This window comes from Falco cherrug, chromosome Z (genome assembly GCF_023634085.1).
Source record: "Falco cherrug isolate bFalChe1 chromosome Z, bFalChe1.pri, whole genome shotgun sequence".
NCBI classification, from domain to species: domain Eukaryota; kingdom Metazoa; phylum Chordata; class Aves; order Falconiformes; family Falconidae; genus Falco; species Falco cherrug.
In genome coordinates, this window is record NC_073720.1 from 44,679,605 (window position 1) to 44,699,841 (window position 20,237).

A 20,237-nucleotide genomic window follows, 5' to 3' on the forward strand; every position below is an offset into this window, starting at 1 on the left:
AAGTTTATTTATCAAAGGAGCAAAATGTCTTGTGCCTATGCCTTTACACAGTAAGCATTCCCAGTTGTAATCAGAATAAGTGATGTTGTGTCTCTGAATAACCCATGTGTGTAGACGAATGTTCTCACTGATCATTTAAATAATAGCATTTAACTAATTTAACAAATGGCACACTGATTTAATGCTTGCAATACAGCAAGTCTGTGAGTTCCAGCAAGAACTGGAGCCTGAACGTGCTATAGCTTTACCTAGAGGATGTAAGGCTGACAGGCTGGCTGCTCCATTTCACTAAGCATTGGGCCTTCTCAGTATTACTGTGGGAAAGGAATTTGAGCTGCTTCCTTCCTTTTCCTCATTTTGAAGCTTAAAATTAAAAGGGATACTCCCCACGCACAATTAATGTTAACATTAACGTGAATGACACGTGCACCTAGCAAGTGAAACCAGACACCATTCCTTGCATTTGCAGTTTAGGTGTTGTGCAAATTGCATCTCCTTATTAAGCTGGATTCTTAAATGCCTAGACTAATACTTTCAATAACCTGTTTTCAGAAAGGTGATTTTCATTAATAGTGGGTCATGTCATACAACACCTTCTGATCTGGACATTTAAAATTAATGCCTTCACATGTGCAAAGTATGGAAGCAGTTGTTAGAGCACTCTACCTTTTTCCCCTCCAGAAGACTAGTTTTAAATTTTAGTAATTTTAAATGCTAGCATTCAGTTATACTTAATGCATCTTGAAGGTTACTGTTAAAACAGGACAAGAGAAGTAATTATTTAATTTACATTTTAATTAAAATACTGATAGTAGCATCAAACATATTCTGGTAAAGTTTATACCCCAAATTTTCTTTTGTATTTCTAAATCTGTCAGGCACATTCTGAAGTGAAGACATGTTTGGGGGAATTATCAGGAACAAAAAGCTCAAATTGAAATCAGAAATTATCCCCCAGCATGTTTAGATTGGAAAGTGAGTCCCTACACTTACCACATCCCAAACATCCCGCCGAGTTTTGGCACATCTGGGCAGATCAGAGCACTCTGACACCAGGATGTGACCCCATTCAGAAAGAGCCTCCTTTATGGGCTGGGGGGAGTTCAGTCCATTAATCATCCCCTCCTGCCCTCTGTGCACTGTGGCCGCTAAAAGCTTTGCCAGGTATTGGCAATGGCAATGCTATGGTCAGTTGTCTTCCTGAAAATGGGATGAAACTCTTCAAAACAGAATAAAAAATCATGCTGCTATCCAGAACCTAACCTGGGAATTCAGCAAAACCTTTCCTCCAGGGTGGGAGGATGACCAAAGATGAGCCCCATCGATGAGGGGTCCCGAAGCTGGTGGGGTATGCTTTCACACCTGCAGGGCCTGCTTTCTTTCTCAGCCATCTGCTCCCACCTATACTGCCATGACATTATTGAAATGGCAGTAAAGTTTTGAAAGCAGCAAAGAACGGTTTTGTTTTCCCCCTGGAACTCCAAAAGTCATGAAAAATGCAGGTTTTGTGGGGGAGGGAGAGAAAGGGAGTAAATGCCTGCTCAGTCCTAATCTTTTTGTTAGCCCCTTGAAGCTCAGAGTAAGAGCAGCTGTTGAAAAGTGCAACTGTCTTTTCCATACATGATTAAATATAGTCAAATATCAAGTCCTATCATCAAGGGGTCAGTTAAATGTAATTTCTTTCCGCCCTGCATATATGCACAAAGGGAGCTTAAGTCCTTTCTCATCTGGTTTCTTCATCCTTAAAAGAAACAATAGCACACTGTACAGTATTTTCTAATTTGATAGTATCTTTATGGGATTTTAATATCCTTCTCCTTGCCAGCTACAAGCCAGACCAGCAACAACTGCAGCTACAGTTATGAGCTGCAGCTGTCTGGGGCCTGCAAAGGTCTATCTACAGCCTGGAAATTTCCAGTCAGTGCAAACACAGGGCAAGCTCCAGCACCGTTAGCAAAAGTTCAAACTTCTGCAGGCAAAACATCAGCTGCCACCAGCAAAGTGCTGGAAAAACTGAACCTGCTTAAGCAAGCAGGCTAGCACCGAAAGCGGTAGGGACAGCCAGGTGCCAAGGCGGAGCAGGACTCCTAGCAGTATTAATCACAGAAACCGTGTTGTCAGCCAGCAGAAATCCCATCTGCAAAAACTGCTTCAAATGGCAATGTAATAGTTGGTGAGGGGCAGGAAGCATGGATAGTTCCTGTGCTGAGCAGAGCTATTTCCTTCTTCTCCTCTTCATGAGGTCCAGAAGAGTTTGCTACTAATAGGAATGACAGCAGATTTGGGAGAGTCAGAGTAGGTCTTGAAAGATTCATCCATTATTATTTTTTTTATAGCTTATAATATACACGACATTTGTGTAGAATTTACATTACCATAGATACACCTTTCCCTGTGAGAAGTTATTGTTTGCTTTAAAAATGACCCAGATAACAACTGCCAAGTTAACTGACCTGTGTGTTACAATAGAGCCTTGTTTTGTGATCCTTCTTCTGCCATGCAGATGCTTCTCATCACCCTTGGCGTGACAACTGTAACATCTTCACATGTTCCCAAACCTTCACAGGGAGAAAAGCAACCTTCTTCCTGATTCTTAAAAAAAAAAATAGTTAAAAACATTGAATCATCTTCAAGCTCACATCTATCCTAAGAGTGGGTTTTTTTCCTCTTGCCTGGGTTGCTCATTTGATGGAGCTTTATCACCCTACACAGACCATACTCAACCTATCCAACATGCTGGAAATGCTCACTAGGGATTGGCTGCTGAGGCTGGCACATTAAAACTTAGGGAAATACAGAAAACTTAGTCACTTGCTCAGAGAGCTAAAAATGTTTGCCAACCCTTACAACTTAGCTTAGCCTACAACTGCTGCTCAATAGATTATTGACAGTGCAATGCAGTGAAATAATGCTGATTGTATCACCATAGAGATAGACCCATCCTCCCCCGCCTTGGCTGATAACATCCGTACATGCAGTGTTTCACTGAAGAATCTGAATCCCTGTCTTATGATGAGAGCTTTCACTTCACAGTGGAATCAGTTGAAAAAGGATTCAGGTAACTCAACATACAAAGACAAATTTCAGCATGAGGATGAAGAAGTATCAGAATTCACAACACTTCCTTAAGCCTGATGTACTTTCTATAGAATATAATCTGTACCCACTCAAAGGGACAGCAGAGAAATTTGTTGGCTTTATACTAGATCCGAAAAACACAAATTAATTTTAATTCCATAATACCATTCTGCGGTTGCTGTTAAACTTGAAAGAAGGATTATGGGACCAAAAATATATCATTCTGTAAACCAAAGACCTCAGTCAATGGCATTTTAGTGTTAAATCTCTGCTTATTCATTGTATTAGAGGTAATATCTTTGTCAAACAAGTTCTTTTTGCCTGAAGGTTCAGCATTAACACTCTTTTAAGTGTCTTTTAAACACAGGTAGCTCGTCACCCTCATCCACAAAAGCTTTAATAATTGCTTGGCTTCACGTGACAAACTATGCCTTTGTTCCTGCCCTTAACCATTCTTTTCATCAGCTGCTGCCGTGCACATTAGACAGACTACGTGAGGACAGACAAACAGACTGGAAAAGTGGTTTGTGAAAATATGTTGAGACAGCTGCTGAATTTTAAGAGCTTGTCTGTACCAGGCAAAGAGGTGTAGCAAAGAACCAGATGGTTTCAAATTCAATGCAATCCTTGTAGCGCTTGTATGGCACACAAGCCAGCCTTGAAGCTGTTTGCAAGAGATCAGCTGTATTAAAATGCTATGAGGGTACAGCTGCTGTTGCTAGCCCCTCCATCCCCTTGTCCTTGCTCAGTTGCACTGGCTGAACAGGAACAGCAGCCCAAGCTAAGCAGACCTCTCTCTTACTTCTTTATTCATGACCCAACCCTGTTTACAGGCACTTGATCTCTCTTCCTTCATAATTTCAAGTCCCATTTTTGTGTGTAATGGTTTCACATAATGAATCCAGCTTTTCCCAGGCATTCAGCATCCTTTCCTCACCTTCCTGAGCCTCCCTTGGTGGATAGCAGAGACTACTGTTTTTCAGGAGGATCCTTCACTGTGCAGGCTAAATGAGCACAAGTAAACCTCTTCTAAACCTAGCTCAAATACTCCGCAAAACACTGAGAATCCAAGAAAATCTATGAAAAAAACACCACACATATAGGCACTGCCATGATGCAAACAAACAAAACTTTTCATTGGACTTTCTGATGCCACTTTCTCACTGTCTCATCTTTTCTGATGCTCATTTTCCTGCAAATTCCAAATTCTGTGAATTATAGAATTAGAATAATTTAGGTTGGAAAAGATCTTTAGGAGTCTAACTACAAACCTAGCACTGCCAAGTCCACTGCTAAACCATGTCCCCAAGTGCCACATCTCCAGGGATGGTGACCCAACCACTTCCCTGGGCAGCCTGTTCCAATGCCCGAAACATATTTTCTTTTCCACTTGCTCCGCAATAGCCGTCCTTTTCTTCTGAATAGTCTGAATGTTAGAACATCTCCTTTTAAAAAAGTGGGAACATTACAGGGGTAGCTTCAAGTACCAAGCCACAATTTCCATGCTGCATCCAAGATGTAGCCATTGAAATCATTGGGTTATATATACTACCACATTTTTACTGACTTCAGTTCCACTGGGCTCTAAATAAACAAGCTTTAGGCTAAAAATCTTTTTCAGTCCTCCAAAATCTTGAAATGCTAAAACTAGACCTCTTGCTTGCTGCTCATCTTAAATAAAAGCTTGGACAACCCCTTCAGCAAGCAATTTAAAAACTTAGACCTAAGAATCCTTTAGCCAGTCAATAGCATTCAATCACATGTTATGAAATCCTTTTTTGAATTACTAAAATGATTTAAATAAAGCAAGTTTAGCATATGTTTTTGGACATAGATATTTATGAGCCAATACTTTTTGTTTATCAGTGTCTAAAAATAGGAGTACAAGCACATCCATAGATCAGACATGCAGGCTTGTATCAATCTGACATTGTCCGAGGAGGAAGCATCAAAAGGGAATAAGACATACAAACCTTCGCTTTGGCAGAAAGAAAAAAACCTCTGCTTTAAAACATAACTAGACAGGTTTATCTAGGTTCCTAACACTAGTAAACTGAGATTATGGGAATTTAGTTCAAAAACTGTCCTAAAACCCTTGTTCTAATAAGCAAAGTGGCTGAAGTAAATATCTAAAATAACAGCATATGTCAACACACCATAGTGAGACATATTATTTTGATTTATACCTTTGATTTCTGCATTACTAGATAAAGTAGAACATTAAAAAGCATTTGCCTATTTCTATTGCCAATGAAATTGTATAATAGAATTTCTAAGACGTTTAAAATCTTTCTTTTAGTAAATGTTATCTGCTATTGCTCATGCACACTCTAGGAAGTTTATGAGAGTTTCATGCCAGAGTGTTTTTTGGAGAGAGAAAGTTATTTTTCTATTATTTATGTATAATCTAAGTTCAGAAGGAATTTAAAATAATGAATGTGGAATAATGATCTGTTTAAAAGCTGACAAAAGAGTTTCTGGAGCAGCTTCAGTCTAATATTACCTTTCTTTTTTCTCTAAGTAGAAAAGAAAAATGATGTAAGCTAATGCTGAAAGGTAGATATTTAGATCAGAAACATATGATATTTTAATTTATTCTCACACGGCTGCTAGCTGGTATACCCACGTACATTTCAACTTCAGTATTTCAAACCATCAAAAATCTCACTCAACCTACTATAACCCAGCCACATATCTTGGAAATATCAGTAAATATATAACTAGTTAACCAAAAGAAATCAGCAGATTATTGCATGTAAAAAAACCTTTAATCATTTAAAAAGCTAACATAATATGCACACATCCATTTTCAGGGAAATTAGGATGCAGACTTTTAAAAAACTGAACATTTAGAAGTTGTATGAAAATAAAGCAGGCCAATTTCTAAGCTCCTTGCAATGACTCCAGCTGGTCCCTCTCACTCCTTTCTCCAGCACTTTGCCTTTGGGGCTGCATTTCTCTGGTGCTCTATGTTTTAAATGGGTTATATAGTCTTGCAGCACTCCATGTCACTGTGCAAGCTCCAGTGGAGAGCTGGAGCTTGTGAGGTATGCTCCAGGTACCTGGTACAAGGCATCCATCTGTCTGTGCAAAGCATCTGGATGAAGATCGCAGGAAGTACCTGGGTTTTTTTCCTGTTGCTCCCCTGTGGTATGCTAGGGTGGCCCCAGAGATATCCCCAAAGCTGGTGCAGTGGGCTGTTGAGGTGATGGGCCCTGGCTTTGGCTCCAGGGCTGCACTTACACACCATCATAGGCACAACTGTGAGGTCATTGCATGGGGCAGAAGGAGTAGAGGTGGGGGCTCCTGCAGGATATTTGAGGGGAGAAGGATGTTGAATTTGGTGATGTGTCCAGTGGCTGTGGTCACAAGGGTCATGAACCTTAATTTTAAGATGCAATGATTTCTTGGCATGCCACCAAACTGCAGCCTTCAAAACCCGCTGGGTAATATTTTTTTTCAGTGCTGCTCTCAAGACTGTCACTGTTCCATGATGACATCCAGAAGGCATATCCCAAGCCCTCCCTCTCCTGGAGGAACTGTGAGAAAAATGTTTCATTGTGTTTGAGGGCTACTGGCTCATCAGGCAGCTCTGCCGTGTATGCGGTGGAACTCGAGCTGCTGCGGCCAACGCACTTCCTGTGTTTGCAGCTCTGGTCCAATGGGACAGCACAGACATGGACGGGGAAACACGTATTTATATGAACCTTGGCAAGAGTTTCCAATGATGTGTGGAGTTTAAGCTGGTGTAATAACTTCACACTGTTTGGTGAGTTAAGGGATGCTGCTCTTATTCCAAATGTAGCTGGAAAAGAAAAACATTTAGAAAGTAACTCCACTTGGCTAGACAGTGTTAGCTGATGCTCCTCTTGTAAACATGCTCTAGGTCAAAGTTGTTTCCCAAGGAGAAGGCCCTAATGAAAACAGGCAACAAGTTGCTGTAACAGATGGGAGAAAAAGAGGGTCATCATAGTGCTGCAGTTGGCAGTTATCACAGCACACCAGCAAAATGCTCCATCTCTGCCCTGTCCCCGTGATGTTCCCACTCGCTGTCTGCAGAGCACACAAGAAATCAGCAACAAAAAAGCACATGCCTGCAGTCATCAGTGCTCTCATCATCTGGCCATTGGAGGCAGCTGAGGCTGAGACAGGAGAGACATTATAGGATCCTGTCTGCCTAGTGTGTTCATGGTCCACTCCAGCTGGGAATGACTTCCAGATGTTGGCATGCTGCAAATGCACCTCCAGCCCAGAACCCAGCCCCTTATCGATCACACTGGATGACTCTGGCACTGAACAGGAGGAAGAAGTGGCCCATTCAGCCCAGAGGATGTTAGCAGACTTTATCAGGGCAGGGACCAGCTCTCCAGGAAAGGTGGTTCTGGAAAAACCCTATTTCTGTTGCAGGAGAAAGGTTTCTTATAATTAAATAAATTAAACACAAATCCAACCAACCAAACAAACAGAAAAACCACAAAACCACAAATTCCCAGGAGGCTGGAAAAGTATATGTGATCTACCTTGAAGCCCTTACACGAAATCTGTGTTACATAAGTGCCTTTCTGAAAAAAACTGCTGTTAAAGGGTTAACTATTAGAGAAAGGAAATGTTTGGATCTTTTTGTGTTGGCTTGCTTCTGTGTGATGGTCCAGTCGGCAGAGGTATGAACGTCTGCATAGACACTCATTTTAATTCTAAATTACATGATTCAGGTTACCTCAGCTGCGTGTCAAAGACTAGCTGAAGCAATGTTGAAATAATCAGGATCCAGGAAATATTCTTCTAGTGACGATCTCCTTGCACCCCTTCAATTTTTTTAGCACATCCACACAACTGGATCTACTTATCTCCTAGTTTTCCTCTTGCAAAACCAGAAATTTTGCTGTTATTTTTTTTTAAACAGCATACAAAATGTTTTCCTTTTTTCCCCCTTGACATATAGCCCTGCCACAATTTCAAGCCTTTTCTGTGCAATGCTACAAGTTATAAGGGGATACAGATTCCCCCTCCAATTCACATCCCCAGTGCTGTTTTGGAGGGATTGAATTATTTTTTCTGGCAAACTATTTTTCATCTTTTACTGTGGTGTTTCTATAATTGTAGGACATGTGCCCATCTGCTGCAGAATGTGTGTCACATTGCAGCCCACACCTGTATGGACTGGCAAGAATTATGCAGATATACACTCACCCAGGTCAAGGTATTTGTGCCAAAGGTATACTTATTTTGAAACTAAGACCAAAGCTTAAAGGTATTTAGCAACCTGAAGTTGTAAATTGGACATCCTTCTGGATTTTTCAAAAGCGCACAGGCATAAATCTCCCACTAGATACTTATCTGCATCATTAAGCCCCTAAATTACATTATAAACTTGTTGCTTAGGCTTTTTTTTTCTCCTTAGCAAATTACTTTACAAACCAGTCCTGCCTTTCCCTGAATGTATTACTTGCAAGTATGCACCAAATGCTTTGGCAGAATTATGTTCATGCTTCAAGCTATTTGGAAAATGTTAATTTAATCTGCTCCCTTTTTGTTATTCAAGTGAGCAGCCCATCACCTAAATCACATGTTATCATTTCTGCCTTCTGACTGGCTGCCTAGATGTTTTTACCAGGAGAATTATCAGCATCAAAGGCAATAAGCAGTGAAGCCGAGGTGATTTGCTGCTCATAGGAATTGGAGGATAATAGTTATTCCTGTTAAAATTCACTAAACTTGTAGTTGATCTCAGCATATCTCTGGCTTCCATGTCTTTGCATCTTATTAGATGACCCCTGTGACCACAAATCACAGCTACTGCACGCTTACTCACAGGAGTGCTTGCCAGACACTTTTCTTTTAATGTTGATTGCTTCACCTGACTGATGATCCAATAAAGTCTGCATTAATAAAACTGGACACTTAAAATTAGTGCCTTATCCTATGCTTTGGAATTAAAAGAAATATTTAGATGCCTATGTATATACTTATGGGCTTAATGACAGAATTATGAGCCTACTGGTAATTCGGTGTTGAAGACTACTGTGTGTTGCCTGGACATATATGTCAATTAATTCATTTTTATTACCAGATTTAGTTCTAAACTGTGGTCATTTCTTAGCTTTTGAAATTGACCGAGATAATAAAAATGAACTAGCATCCAGGTAACAGGCCCAAAGCAGTGTTGACATTTTGTGGTAAGAAAGGTAAATATTTACTTCATGAAAGACCTGCCAAGCTCACAATTTTTGTGAAAACATGAGATTTTAGTAAAGTAAGCAACAAGCTTGCTTTCACAAAAATAGCATTCTGGTAACACTTGGTTTTCCTGTGTGCTTTTCAGAAGAATTGCAGCATTCTATTTTATGGAGAAAAAGAGCACTTTTGAAGAAGTGCTTGGAATGATTTGTGTCTTTTGACCAGATTGGAAGATGAGCATATATATTTTCATCTGTTCTGTGGTTTTTCCAAAGACTACATCTATTTTTCAAATGTTCCACGCTTGGTGCATCATTAAGATAACGAGTGTTCAGCTTCCCCAGCGTCACTCGCTGTCTCCTCTGGCACAGTATGTCCCTGCAAAAGCATCTGCAGCCTTGTTCCTCTGGATAAGGAGGCTAGGCCAAGAAGAGAGTTGCTCTTCCTTCTACATTTTTGCACTGTAAACACATGTTGCATCCTTCTGCTTTGTTTACTTTTTACAGACATCTGTGCGGGGCATTTTAGTTTTATTATTTTTACCTGCCAGATGCAGAATGACCAAGCTCCCTTATACCAGGGCATTGCTATGTTTGAGCAGATGGGCTTAAGAAAGTGAAGAATATATGGATTTCTCTTTTCTTATCCATTTGCAACTGTTTGAGTGAACATGTCATCTTCTTTCTGACAGAACGCTACTTACAGAGAAAGTCAAGGGCAGCCATACAGAGGTAAAATAGTCATTAAGGCAAACCAGGGGAGCAGAGAGGAATTTTGCTTGTGTGTATTCCTCTTTTGCTGACTCAAATGTTTTTTTAGTCCTTTAAAATCACCAGGCAGACCAGCTTTGCAGATTGGTCCATTCAGAGCCTCCCTGTAAATCAGGTCCTTCGTGACCACAGTGTATAATTCAATGGCCAAAGGTTTGGCAAGTGCAGATGCAGTCCATTTGCAATGGGTCTGTGGTCCTCATCAAATCAATCACCACCACTGCTGTCAATGTGAAGATACTCTCACTTAAGAGTGTCTGATGGGCACAGAGTTCAGGCTGTGTTTTTAACCCAACCAAGACTGGTCAGGCTGAAAGTGGAGAGAGACATGGAGCAACATGGCTCTCCACTGGTGCAGCGACTTCTGCTGCGGTTTGGGGATTTGAAGAGGGCTTTGATGTCTCAACTTCCCTGCCCCACATCACAGACTCTAACGTTACCACTAGGTATGGCTAGGAAGCATTTTGATGATGATGCAGTGCATCTGTGATGAGAGCAGAAAAGGAAAAAGAAACTCTGCAGTTGTATGCCTCTGCAAAACACAGTATCTCCCAGTACCAGTGCAGACCTCTACTTTCTTCATTATTCCTCACCAGAAATAAGACCCTTCTGTCCCTGTAAAGTGATGTTTTTGCCAGAGTGGTCAGGCACATGAACAAGCTACATTTGGGCAAACAGAAGTGCAAATTTTATACAGCACCAGCTGCTTCAAGGTACCTTGGTAAAGGCCTACTAGCTTGCTAGCCTCATGGTAACTGTGAGGTACATGTTCGCTTCTTGCCTGAGGAGTATAACACCCAAATCACAGAGGAGTAAAACAGGCAGCAGGTAGCAGGGCACACAGTGGGGCAGCTGTGTCCACGAGCCTGCAGACTGAGTGCAGAGTACTCTAAAAACTTGGCTGTATTTATCTGCTAACATTAGATCCCTTTGATGTGGCTGTGTACTGCATTGTAAAACACAATGTTGTAGAAAAATAGGCCACTAGCAGTGCATATAGAAAAGGTTTGGTTTGGTTTCCCTGGCTTTTCTTTACCTACCTCGGTTCAAATAAGATGATCTCTACAGCTATTGGCTTTATTCCATACCATAGTACTGAGCTGCTCTCTAGAGATATTTGTTTCCAAACCTCAAGTTATTTCCTTTAAATTCAACCTAAACTAAGGAGGCAGAAGAGGGAAAAGCGACTGCTGGTCTCTTAGCAAAAAAACTGTCCATGTTCCAAATTTCCCAAGAGGTTGTTTTTTTAATTAAAAGGCAGAAGTTCTGGGGAAAAGAGCAGAGCTGCATGACAAAAGTCCTTCCCCAAGCCAGTACCTCATTTCTTTTGCCTCTTTATGCCTCTTCAATTCTAGAAAAGCCTCTGTTGCATGCTAACTGTCCCAGCTGTAACATCTGCACGGTGGGTTTATTTTTTTCCCTCTAAGGCCTGGCTTTTGGAGAGTGACCAGGCCAGCTGAAAAGGACAGACAACTCAGGAATACAATTTCAGAGAAATCTTGGCAAAAGGTGAGCGCAGTCCTGCCAGGTTCCTCACAAGCTGGATGCTGGCAGCAGATGCAGAGGCAGCCTGGAAAGCCAGCCAGCCCTCTCCCTTCAGCCCCCCACAAAGACACCCCTGGGCTCCTCCCAGGCTTTCTGCCCACAGGCTGAACCCCACGTTGTGTCCCGAGAGCGGTCACTGAAAGCTGCCCACTGTCCCTGCCAAAGCACCAAGCAGTGTGAACAAGAAGGCAAGTGGAGGTGGATAGCCCTGGCCTGCCATCACAACATCAGGCAGGTCTCTGACATCCCCTCTGGGAGAGAAGGAAGGAAGGAATAGCCTTGCTCCCTGTGCTGGTCATGCGCTGCTAAGAGGATAACTTCAATGCTTTTACTCAGTTGCCCGCTGAAGACCTTCCCTCCTGCTTCTCACCAGCTTGTTTTGCCACCTGTGTAATGAACACAGGCCTCAGGAGAAAGATAACTTGCAATGTACATCTACTTAAACTGCTACTGTAATCTACAGAGGTCCTCTGGTTTCATCTCTCTCTCTCTCCATATCTTGGCAATATGTGACTACATATTGTGACAAAAATAGTGAATACAACCTTTTTTTTCTCCCTGCTTTAATTTCACCCCATAGTACAAACGTTTACCATGTAAATGTATTCAAACCACAGTTTCCACTGCCCAGTGCACACTGTGAAAACTTCTCCCTCCCCAGCATGTTTTAAGGTCACTTCCATCAGTTCAAACACTGATTATTCATTATATCAAGTATCCAAGCTGCTAGCTGATGACAGCCAGGAAACCATAAGCTGCCTTGAGGCTTGTCTTCCTATCAGCTCCTGCAGCTGGGCGATGTGGGGATTTTTTCTGCCATTGAAACTATTAGGTTGCTGCAGTTTGTTTGGTTTCAGCTTTCCATAATTGCTGCCATTTCCATGGCTGATTTGGGCTATGTTTGAAGTTAACGTACAATACAAAGCATGCTGCATGTGTAGCTGCTCTCCATGTGTCAAGAAATTAGAGAGGGAGAGTGTGTATATGTGCATGTGTGCATATATATAAACATCTGCCATGTATCTGTCTTCTGCTTACTCATGTCTTTAGAGGGGCTTACTCTAGCAAAGGCAACCGAGTGTCTTAATTGCTCTTGCAGTGATAATCATTCAGGTTCCTGCTACTGGGGATATTAATTTTGGTTGGGTGGGAACAGACACCGCAAGCAGGGGAGAAGTGGGATTACTGGCAGAGGGTATTTAATGTATATATAGTTACAGGCCACAAATCTCAAAAGGTGTTGAATATGGAGGTGTATGCGGATGTGAAACCATCAGGGTGACATTTGTTCATGGTCCTGGGGTTCTCAACCCACTGTAATTCAGTGCAGTCCCAGAGCTGCTTTTACCCCAGGCACCGAGGCCACCAGGTATTTATGGCCTATAGACCTGGAGGGAACCCTGGCCCAGGAAAGGAAAGGCAACAGTTGGCAATGGGAGACAGGGTGGTCCTTCATTGGAGCTGCTGGCATGGGATCTCAGGACAATAGGATAAAATCCCTTTCTTGGGTGACCCTCGCTGTATCTCAGGTCCCCATTTGTAACTGGAGGGTGACAAAGTTGCTGCCCACCACATTCTGCCATATTTGTGAGCAAGCTCTTTCAGGGAAGGATCCCCTTCTAGCGTACATCGATGCACTACTCAGCGTGATGGTAAAAAGGCACTGGTCCCGCTGTGTTACACAGGCACCTGAAGAGTATCTGATGAAAAGAACAGTGAAACATACTGCAATATGTTTTCATTAACAGAAACAGGACAAATAAAAGTAAGGTGGATTAGGTTTCCTTTTTTTACATTAATAAAAATATTTAGACTTTCTATGAGTCTTGCCTTCCCTATGCTGACCTACACTGACAAACAGTTTGTCCCTTTGAATCTCCAGGAGGTGCTCATATGATGTAAAGAGGATGGAGGAAGCTATGAGGGTTTTTTGAAACCATATGAGGACCCAAGAGGAAGGAAAGAGTGTTCATGGGTGGGAGGACACTTCTTTTCACTGAATCTCATTCTTTTTGTTTAGCTGTCCCCAGCTTGCAGCACAGGTGGGAGGCACAGTAGCATATCATCCCGCAAAAATAAATACAACTTGATAGCAGATGGGAGAGAGAAGGGTTGAAACGTGATATGTTGGACTAACTGTAGTTGGTGGACTGGAGATGGTTTCTCATGTGTGTCTGAAACCCTTGCACATGATAGTAATGGGATGCAGGCTGCCATGTTTTGTTTCACACCCTGGTTTTCCTTGATGTGAAGAATCAGTTATTTCATGGCAAGTAGAGATCATTTGCAAAGATAGATACTGTACTGAAAACAGGGTTCCTACTGTCCCAGAGTCACTGGTGGATGTGCTGAGTGTGAATCCTTGTGCCTGGCACCACCAGCCTCATGGACTGCATCAGGGCAGGGCTTCTGGGAATGAACACGGCAAGCAGTAGACCTGCTTAAGCTGACAACAGCGGTATAGATGTCTCCTCTGTGAGTGTAAAATCACTCAGACTTAGAGTATGAGGACCCAAGGACACATCTCCTGCAAGTGTGCTGAACTAGCCCAACCACCTCCCTCCAACCCTGGCCAAGAGCAGCTGCCAGCAGAGCAGTGAAGGAACAGGACATAAGTACAAGAAAGAAGTGGTTATATCTTTGAGGTCTAGTCCTGGGCTCCTGAGTGACCATAGCCACAGAGCTGTGCCTTGCTGTAGTTAAGGCAGCAGGAGGCTGAACCCCAGCTCTGCCCTGGAGATAAGCTGTTCTGCCTCCCTTCATCCTTTATTTGATAATTGGGACAACTGGGCCTTGGTACCTTGGTTAAGTGTGTGCTTTGAGATCCATAGGTTAAATGCCATGGAGGGGCTGAACATCAGTGTATATCACAGTGCACCATAGTACAAAGCTGTGAAAACTCAGGGCCTGGTTTCAGACCAGTTCAGGTCTCCCAGGTGGATCCGCATGCTGAGTCACCTACCATCACTTGTGTGCAAGCCTGTGCCCCTGCTCCCACAGAGGCCAATCAATGCCTCCCATCCCCTTTCTCACCCTCACCCCCTGGCCCTGTCCACTCCCCATCTCCTCCCTTGGAGGCTTGCTGATGCCTGCCTCACCCCAGCTGCCCTGCCTCCCTCCTACACCAGTCACTGCTGTCCCTTGCAGCCTGTCCAGCAGTACCAGCCTGAGACACGAGATGCACTGATTACAGCCTGCAGGCTAAGCAGCAGGTGATGTAATCATGGGAGTTTATTCTCTTTCCCACCTGTCCTCTTTCTTACTCACTGTTTATCAGGATTTTCTGGGTTGGAGAAGCTCTGCTGTTGGAGAGTTTTCTTTATTACAGCAAGAGCCCAAACCCCTCTTGGATGGGGATGGGACCAGCACTCTCCTGCCTGTCTTCCCCACTCCCTGGTCTCTGTTGACACAGCAGGGACAGGCATCACCTGCCTGCTCGAAAAACGCTGTGGGAGCCAAATGCAGGTGAGAGCTACAGCTCTGCAAAATATAATGTTGGCTGTCTAACATGAACTCACCTTGTCAGCATCACCTTTAACAGGCCCTCTTTTTCCCCCATTTCAGTATCTTGTGATATACCACAAATCCTCCCTACCACCACAACTGCGGGAGGCAGGCAGGAGTGTGATCTATGACTAAGGTTGTAGTTTTAAAGAAAACTAATAACACGCTCTATGCAGGGAAAGGATTCAGTCGCTTTACCGTGAGCAGCTTTTGCTGAGTGGAATGAAACAGTAGGTTGCAAGGGTTTTGCTTTTTCAGACTGACATTCAGACCATTTTTTCATTTTTGACCCATTAGTCCTCTGTCCAGGCTAATACATTTTTGGAAATGCTATAGAAGGGCTGTAGACACTGTATTTGCTGACACTGACCATAATCAGAAGAATTTTGCAGGAATGACTGTTGGCAGCTGCAGTGCTGACCGTGGAAAAGCACTGTGAATGAAAAGAAGTTGCAGTAACAAAAGCCAAATTAAAACAATGGTGAACACCATACACACACATTTGCAATCATTTTGCCATTCATGCAAGCCTCTGCTTCGTGCAGCCCTCCTTCCCTACCACGTCCTTGCAGAGGTCCCTCTGAGCCCCCGTGCTCAGGGCTGAAACCTCAGCTAGGCACAGGGTACACCAGCCAGACCCAAAATCATATTAAAGGAAGTGGAGGGCAGCTGCCAGCCTCCCATGCAGATATCCTCTAACAAGTCAAATAGCACTCCCCAACATCATCTGAGGTTTCTCTGATTTTTTGCTGTTGCTGTTGTTGTTGACTGTATGCTCATCCCTGCCTTGGAGTGGAGCGTGTGGCTCTCACTCCACCAACAGTATAGCAGATGGTTCATGACAGCCATGGCTGAGCCAAGCTGAGCACAGCAGCTAGGTCTACAAAAGCATAGTTATTTTGATTTCCTGCAGGGGCAAAAGAATAGATTTTTTCAGTGTTAGAGAAGGAAGAGAACTTTTCTGCAGCAGGAAGTGGTTGCAAAAGTAAATTAAGATTAAGGAGATTAAACTGGAGGGGACTTGTCCAAGCCATGAAAAGGTGAAATACTTAAGAATGCCCCTGCAACATTTTGTTGCAGAGAGAGCAGAGGATAAGGAGGTATACCTCTTCCTACATATGCCCATACGTTCACACAGTGTTTTCTTCAATCAGCAGAACCAAGGTAAAATCCACCCAACAAATAATACAGGCAGACCATCCTGGAGTGGAGAGCTTTAAACGGGAACGACAGGCAAGAGAGGTGATGGTACACAGTCACCAACAGAGAGTTCATATTGGAATTAGAGAGTAAAACAATGCTGGCAATGTTGTGGTGGATGTCTGCTACAGACTGCCTAGTCATGAAGAAGCACGAGACATTTTTTGGTCAACTGGAAGAAGCCTCTTGTCTTCAGGCCATTGTCCTTATGGGGAACATAAGCCACCCCAGTAACATTCAGGAGAGTAATGCAATGGGGCACAAGTAATCCAGAAGGTTTCTGGAGTGCATTTAGTGTCGACTTCCTGGCACAGGTGATTGAGGTGCCAATAGACGGAGATGCTCTGCTGAACCTCATGCTCACAGGAAGGGAGAGCTGGTTGGGAATGTGAAGGTTAGCAGCAGCCTTGGCTACAGCAGCTATGAGATGGTCTGGGTGGACTGCAGGATTCTGAGAGGAGGGAGCTTCACAAAAAGCCTGGCTAAGTGATGAGTCAGGGGGATTTAGCACCATATATACACATCTGAGGTGAGGAATTAAAGGAGATGGAGCTCAGCGATATGCAGTGACAGGACAAGAGGTGATGGTTGCCAACTGAAGTGCAGGAAATTACACAAAATTAAAAAATAGCCCCACTTCCTTATCATGAGGGTGTTTAAACACTGGCATAGGTTTCACAGAGGGGTTGTGACATCCCAGTCTTGAAAATACCAAAATTGATCTGGAGGAGGCCCCAAGCAGCCTGCTCTGGCTGACCCTGCATCAGCAGAGGGGGTTGTACAAGACAAACTCTAGAAATGCCTGCCAGCCTCAGCTGCTCTGTGACTCTGCAACACATCTAAGGAAACTTTTTCCATAGTAACACAAGGTCTGACTTCCTGGAAATCAAAAGTTGCCTTAAACGGGTCTGGTATAAATCACTTTAAATATTATTTGTTAAAAGAGCACAGTTGTGCAGTTTTGCAGGATGGCAGGAATGCAATCTGTACTCACTAATAACCTCTAATGAATTCCTCTAAACCAGCATGGAAAATTGCTTCTTACCGAAGACAAAAGCATAAATATCTGAAACACTGATGTTATACTCATGGCAGAGTGGTTAGAAATCACTGATGGAGGGAATCCTCAGTGGCTCCACTCCCAACCTCTCCCATTTGTATCAGGTTGCACGTTCTCCCTTGAGTAAAGTCTACTGGCATAGACTGGGCTGTGGAAAAAAAATATATTTTTAGTATGAACGACTCAACATTAATAGAGCTAAGAGTTTCTCAATTCAGCATGAAAACACATTAGATCAGGAACTGGTGACAAATCCTACTTCTCCAATGTCAGGTGGATTGAGTAATGTCTGGAAAGACTATGATTCTAAAATGAGCGTCTGGACGTGTCAAAACAGTTTAAATATCCTTTCCAGAGTGCGCAAAAATGAAGTTAACTATTTACTTCATTTAAAATATTCTTGATACCCTGATGAATCTATTATTTACCATATTGTAAAGCTTCCCATTTTTTAATATGAATGCTCCTTGTAGCCAAAGTTTGTTTAATACAACAATAACCTGAGGGAGGAGGTATGAAGTAAACACTTTTTTAACCTGCTTTCTTAGTGTGACAGAGATGTTTTTTAAAAAACTGAAGTCAGAATACTTTCTTTCTTGATCTGCATTCGTTATATGCTTACAAAAGCATTACTGAATATTGCATGGGTCAGTAGAGTCTGCAGAAGAAATATGGTTTTATTCCCTGGCAGCACCCATACTTGGATGAAAGTTACCCCACGTTTGATCAAGTGTAGCCTAAGCTGAAATACAGGCAATAAAAATGGGTTAAATTTTAGTTCACACCGGTACAAACAACATGGAGAAACCTAATTACAGGCTTCTAGGAGTGTACCTCATTTCCCAGATTTCAAATGTTCTTGTCTGGACATATCAGACTCTCAGCACCTTCAGAGATCTAATTTTTCTGTCTCCAGAAGCAGTGTTAGCATCTGCATGGATGGCTTCACCATGATTCCAGGAGATGTCTGGTGCAGCCAGTGCCATTGTACCATGTATCTTTCAAATGAACCTTAATATTCACCAGAGTGTTAACAACAAAACTTTGAGAGTTTGACTTCCAGAACATCTGCAGATCCAGTATGAACCGCATGAGTTTTACTGAGCTGTTTGCATAACCAGTGAAAAAGCAGTTTACAATAGTTTACATGATTTCAAGAAACATGGCAGATAAAAAATAGAAGCATCTAAGCTTTTAGTTACTCAGTTCTGTCTTGCTGACTGCTTTTGTTTTGTTACTTTTCCTAATTTCTTTGTTATTCTATTCACTGCAAAGGCAACCTGCCAAAAATAAAAATCCCCAACCTCCTTTCCTCCCACCAAACAACAAGAAACTTTTTCAAAACACAGGAGTAGTAAGCATTATAATTTAACTGTATGTGGCAGTGGCAATTCCTCAAACAGCTGTGTTTTAAACAGCTTGATGCTCTAGGAATAATCTGCCAGTATATCAAGAACACTTTAGCTCATGAAACTTTTCACACGCATCTCATTCTCTCTTCACTCTTCTACATTCTTTCATGTGTATATTTGTGCAAGGCAGGTTAAGAAACTTCTGAGCGTATAAAAAACATATGCACTGATTTTGGCTCCCCCACCTAGACATTTTTTTTCATTCTCAAAAAAATGTGAAAGACCCAATTCTAACATTCCTTTTAATGAAACGTCAAAGATTCTGGACTGCAGTAACTCTTCTCCCCTCCAAATTCAATTTATTTTGCATTTTTTACATAAGAAGCAAAGCCAAAACAAAATGTTGTTCTATCATGTTTCAATCAACAGGAAGTTTACTGTATTGTCAGTTTCTCAAAAAGAAAAAAAAATATGCAAGCCAAATTTATAGGATTTGAAGACTGCTATGGAGCCAAGACTCACTTTCACTGATTTAAGCTCTATTCCAGAAGAATACTTAAATATTTCTCTTTGTGCTTTGAATAGTTCAGCCCAGCAGAAATAGGAGCAATTTTCCCTTCCTGGTATTTTTTTCTCTTCTAGTTTAAGGTTCAGAGTTTTCATCTCATAGTGTTGACAAAAAGCAGGGCATTATAAAATGTACACGGAACACTGGCTTATAGGAAGAAACTGGGTAAAGAGCTTCTGTTCTTTATCTTCCCTCACAAGAAGGTTTATATGAAATTGAATGACCAGAATGGTACTGAAAAAAATGTTCATACAAGATGGGAATAATTAATGGGATCTGTTCCCATAGACAGACCCTAAAATACTAAATGTAACAACTTTCAGAAAGGGCTAGATGCTTATATAGACTTTGAAAACATCAAGGGTAAGCATTTTGGAAGAGGTATTAAAACATACTTTCCAGAGCTTAAGCAAAACTGTAACTACCAGTAATCAAGACAATTTCTTGTCTGTGAATTTCTTACATTTTCATCTGAAGCATCTGGCAGTGACAGCTCTCAGATGTGGGATGCTAGACTAGATGGATGACAGACATAATCCAGTATAACAATCTCCACATTCCAGTTTCACTGTATAGGGGCTACTAGGGCTTTTTCTGCTCCATGTAGCATCTAAAATTTTTCCTGACAATCTTCTGCACCACCCTGTCTCACAACAGATCCAACACAAAGCAGATTTTTACAAGAAGAATACTATAAAGCACAAAGGTGCAATACTATGTTGTCAGCTATTATACCCTTTATACCCTTTTCTTTAAAAGAGATTACCATTTACAAAGAGCCAATATGAAAAGCAAGGGTTAATTAATCAAGTTTTATTCACAAATACAATGTTAAAAGAATAGAAAAATGCAATTATTACCTAGAGATCTTACTCCTGGAACCTCTGCCTGCAGCAGAAGTTCCTTCACAAGCAACCTTTTCCTTTCTTTGTTTCTCTCTCTCTCTCTTTTTTGTAATATCAAAGATTTTAGAATCAGCTTTT

The 20,237-nt window shown here is 42.0% G+C and overlaps 1 long non-coding RNA gene across 4 annotated transcripts in view; it reads right to left on the reverse strand.

Annotated features, from left to right (window-relative positions):
• Positions 1 to 5,792: 5,792 nt before the first annotated feature.
• The window catches only part of LOC114016436 (uncharacterized), a 53,423-nt gene continuing 38,978 nt past the window's right edge, over positions 5,793 to 20,237 (reverse strand). The window contains exons 4-5 of one of the 4 annotated variants that reach the window (XR_008730363.1): positions 17,320 to 17,482; positions 5,793 to 6,883 (exon numbers count right to left, since the gene is read on the reverse strand). This is a non-coding gene — a long non-coding RNA (uncharacterized LOC114016436). The remainder of the gene's footprint in view (positions 6,884 to 17,319; positions 17,483 to 20,237) is intronic. The other 3 variants (XR_008730362.1, XR_008730364.1, XR_003560874.2) reach the window with 3 other exon arrangements.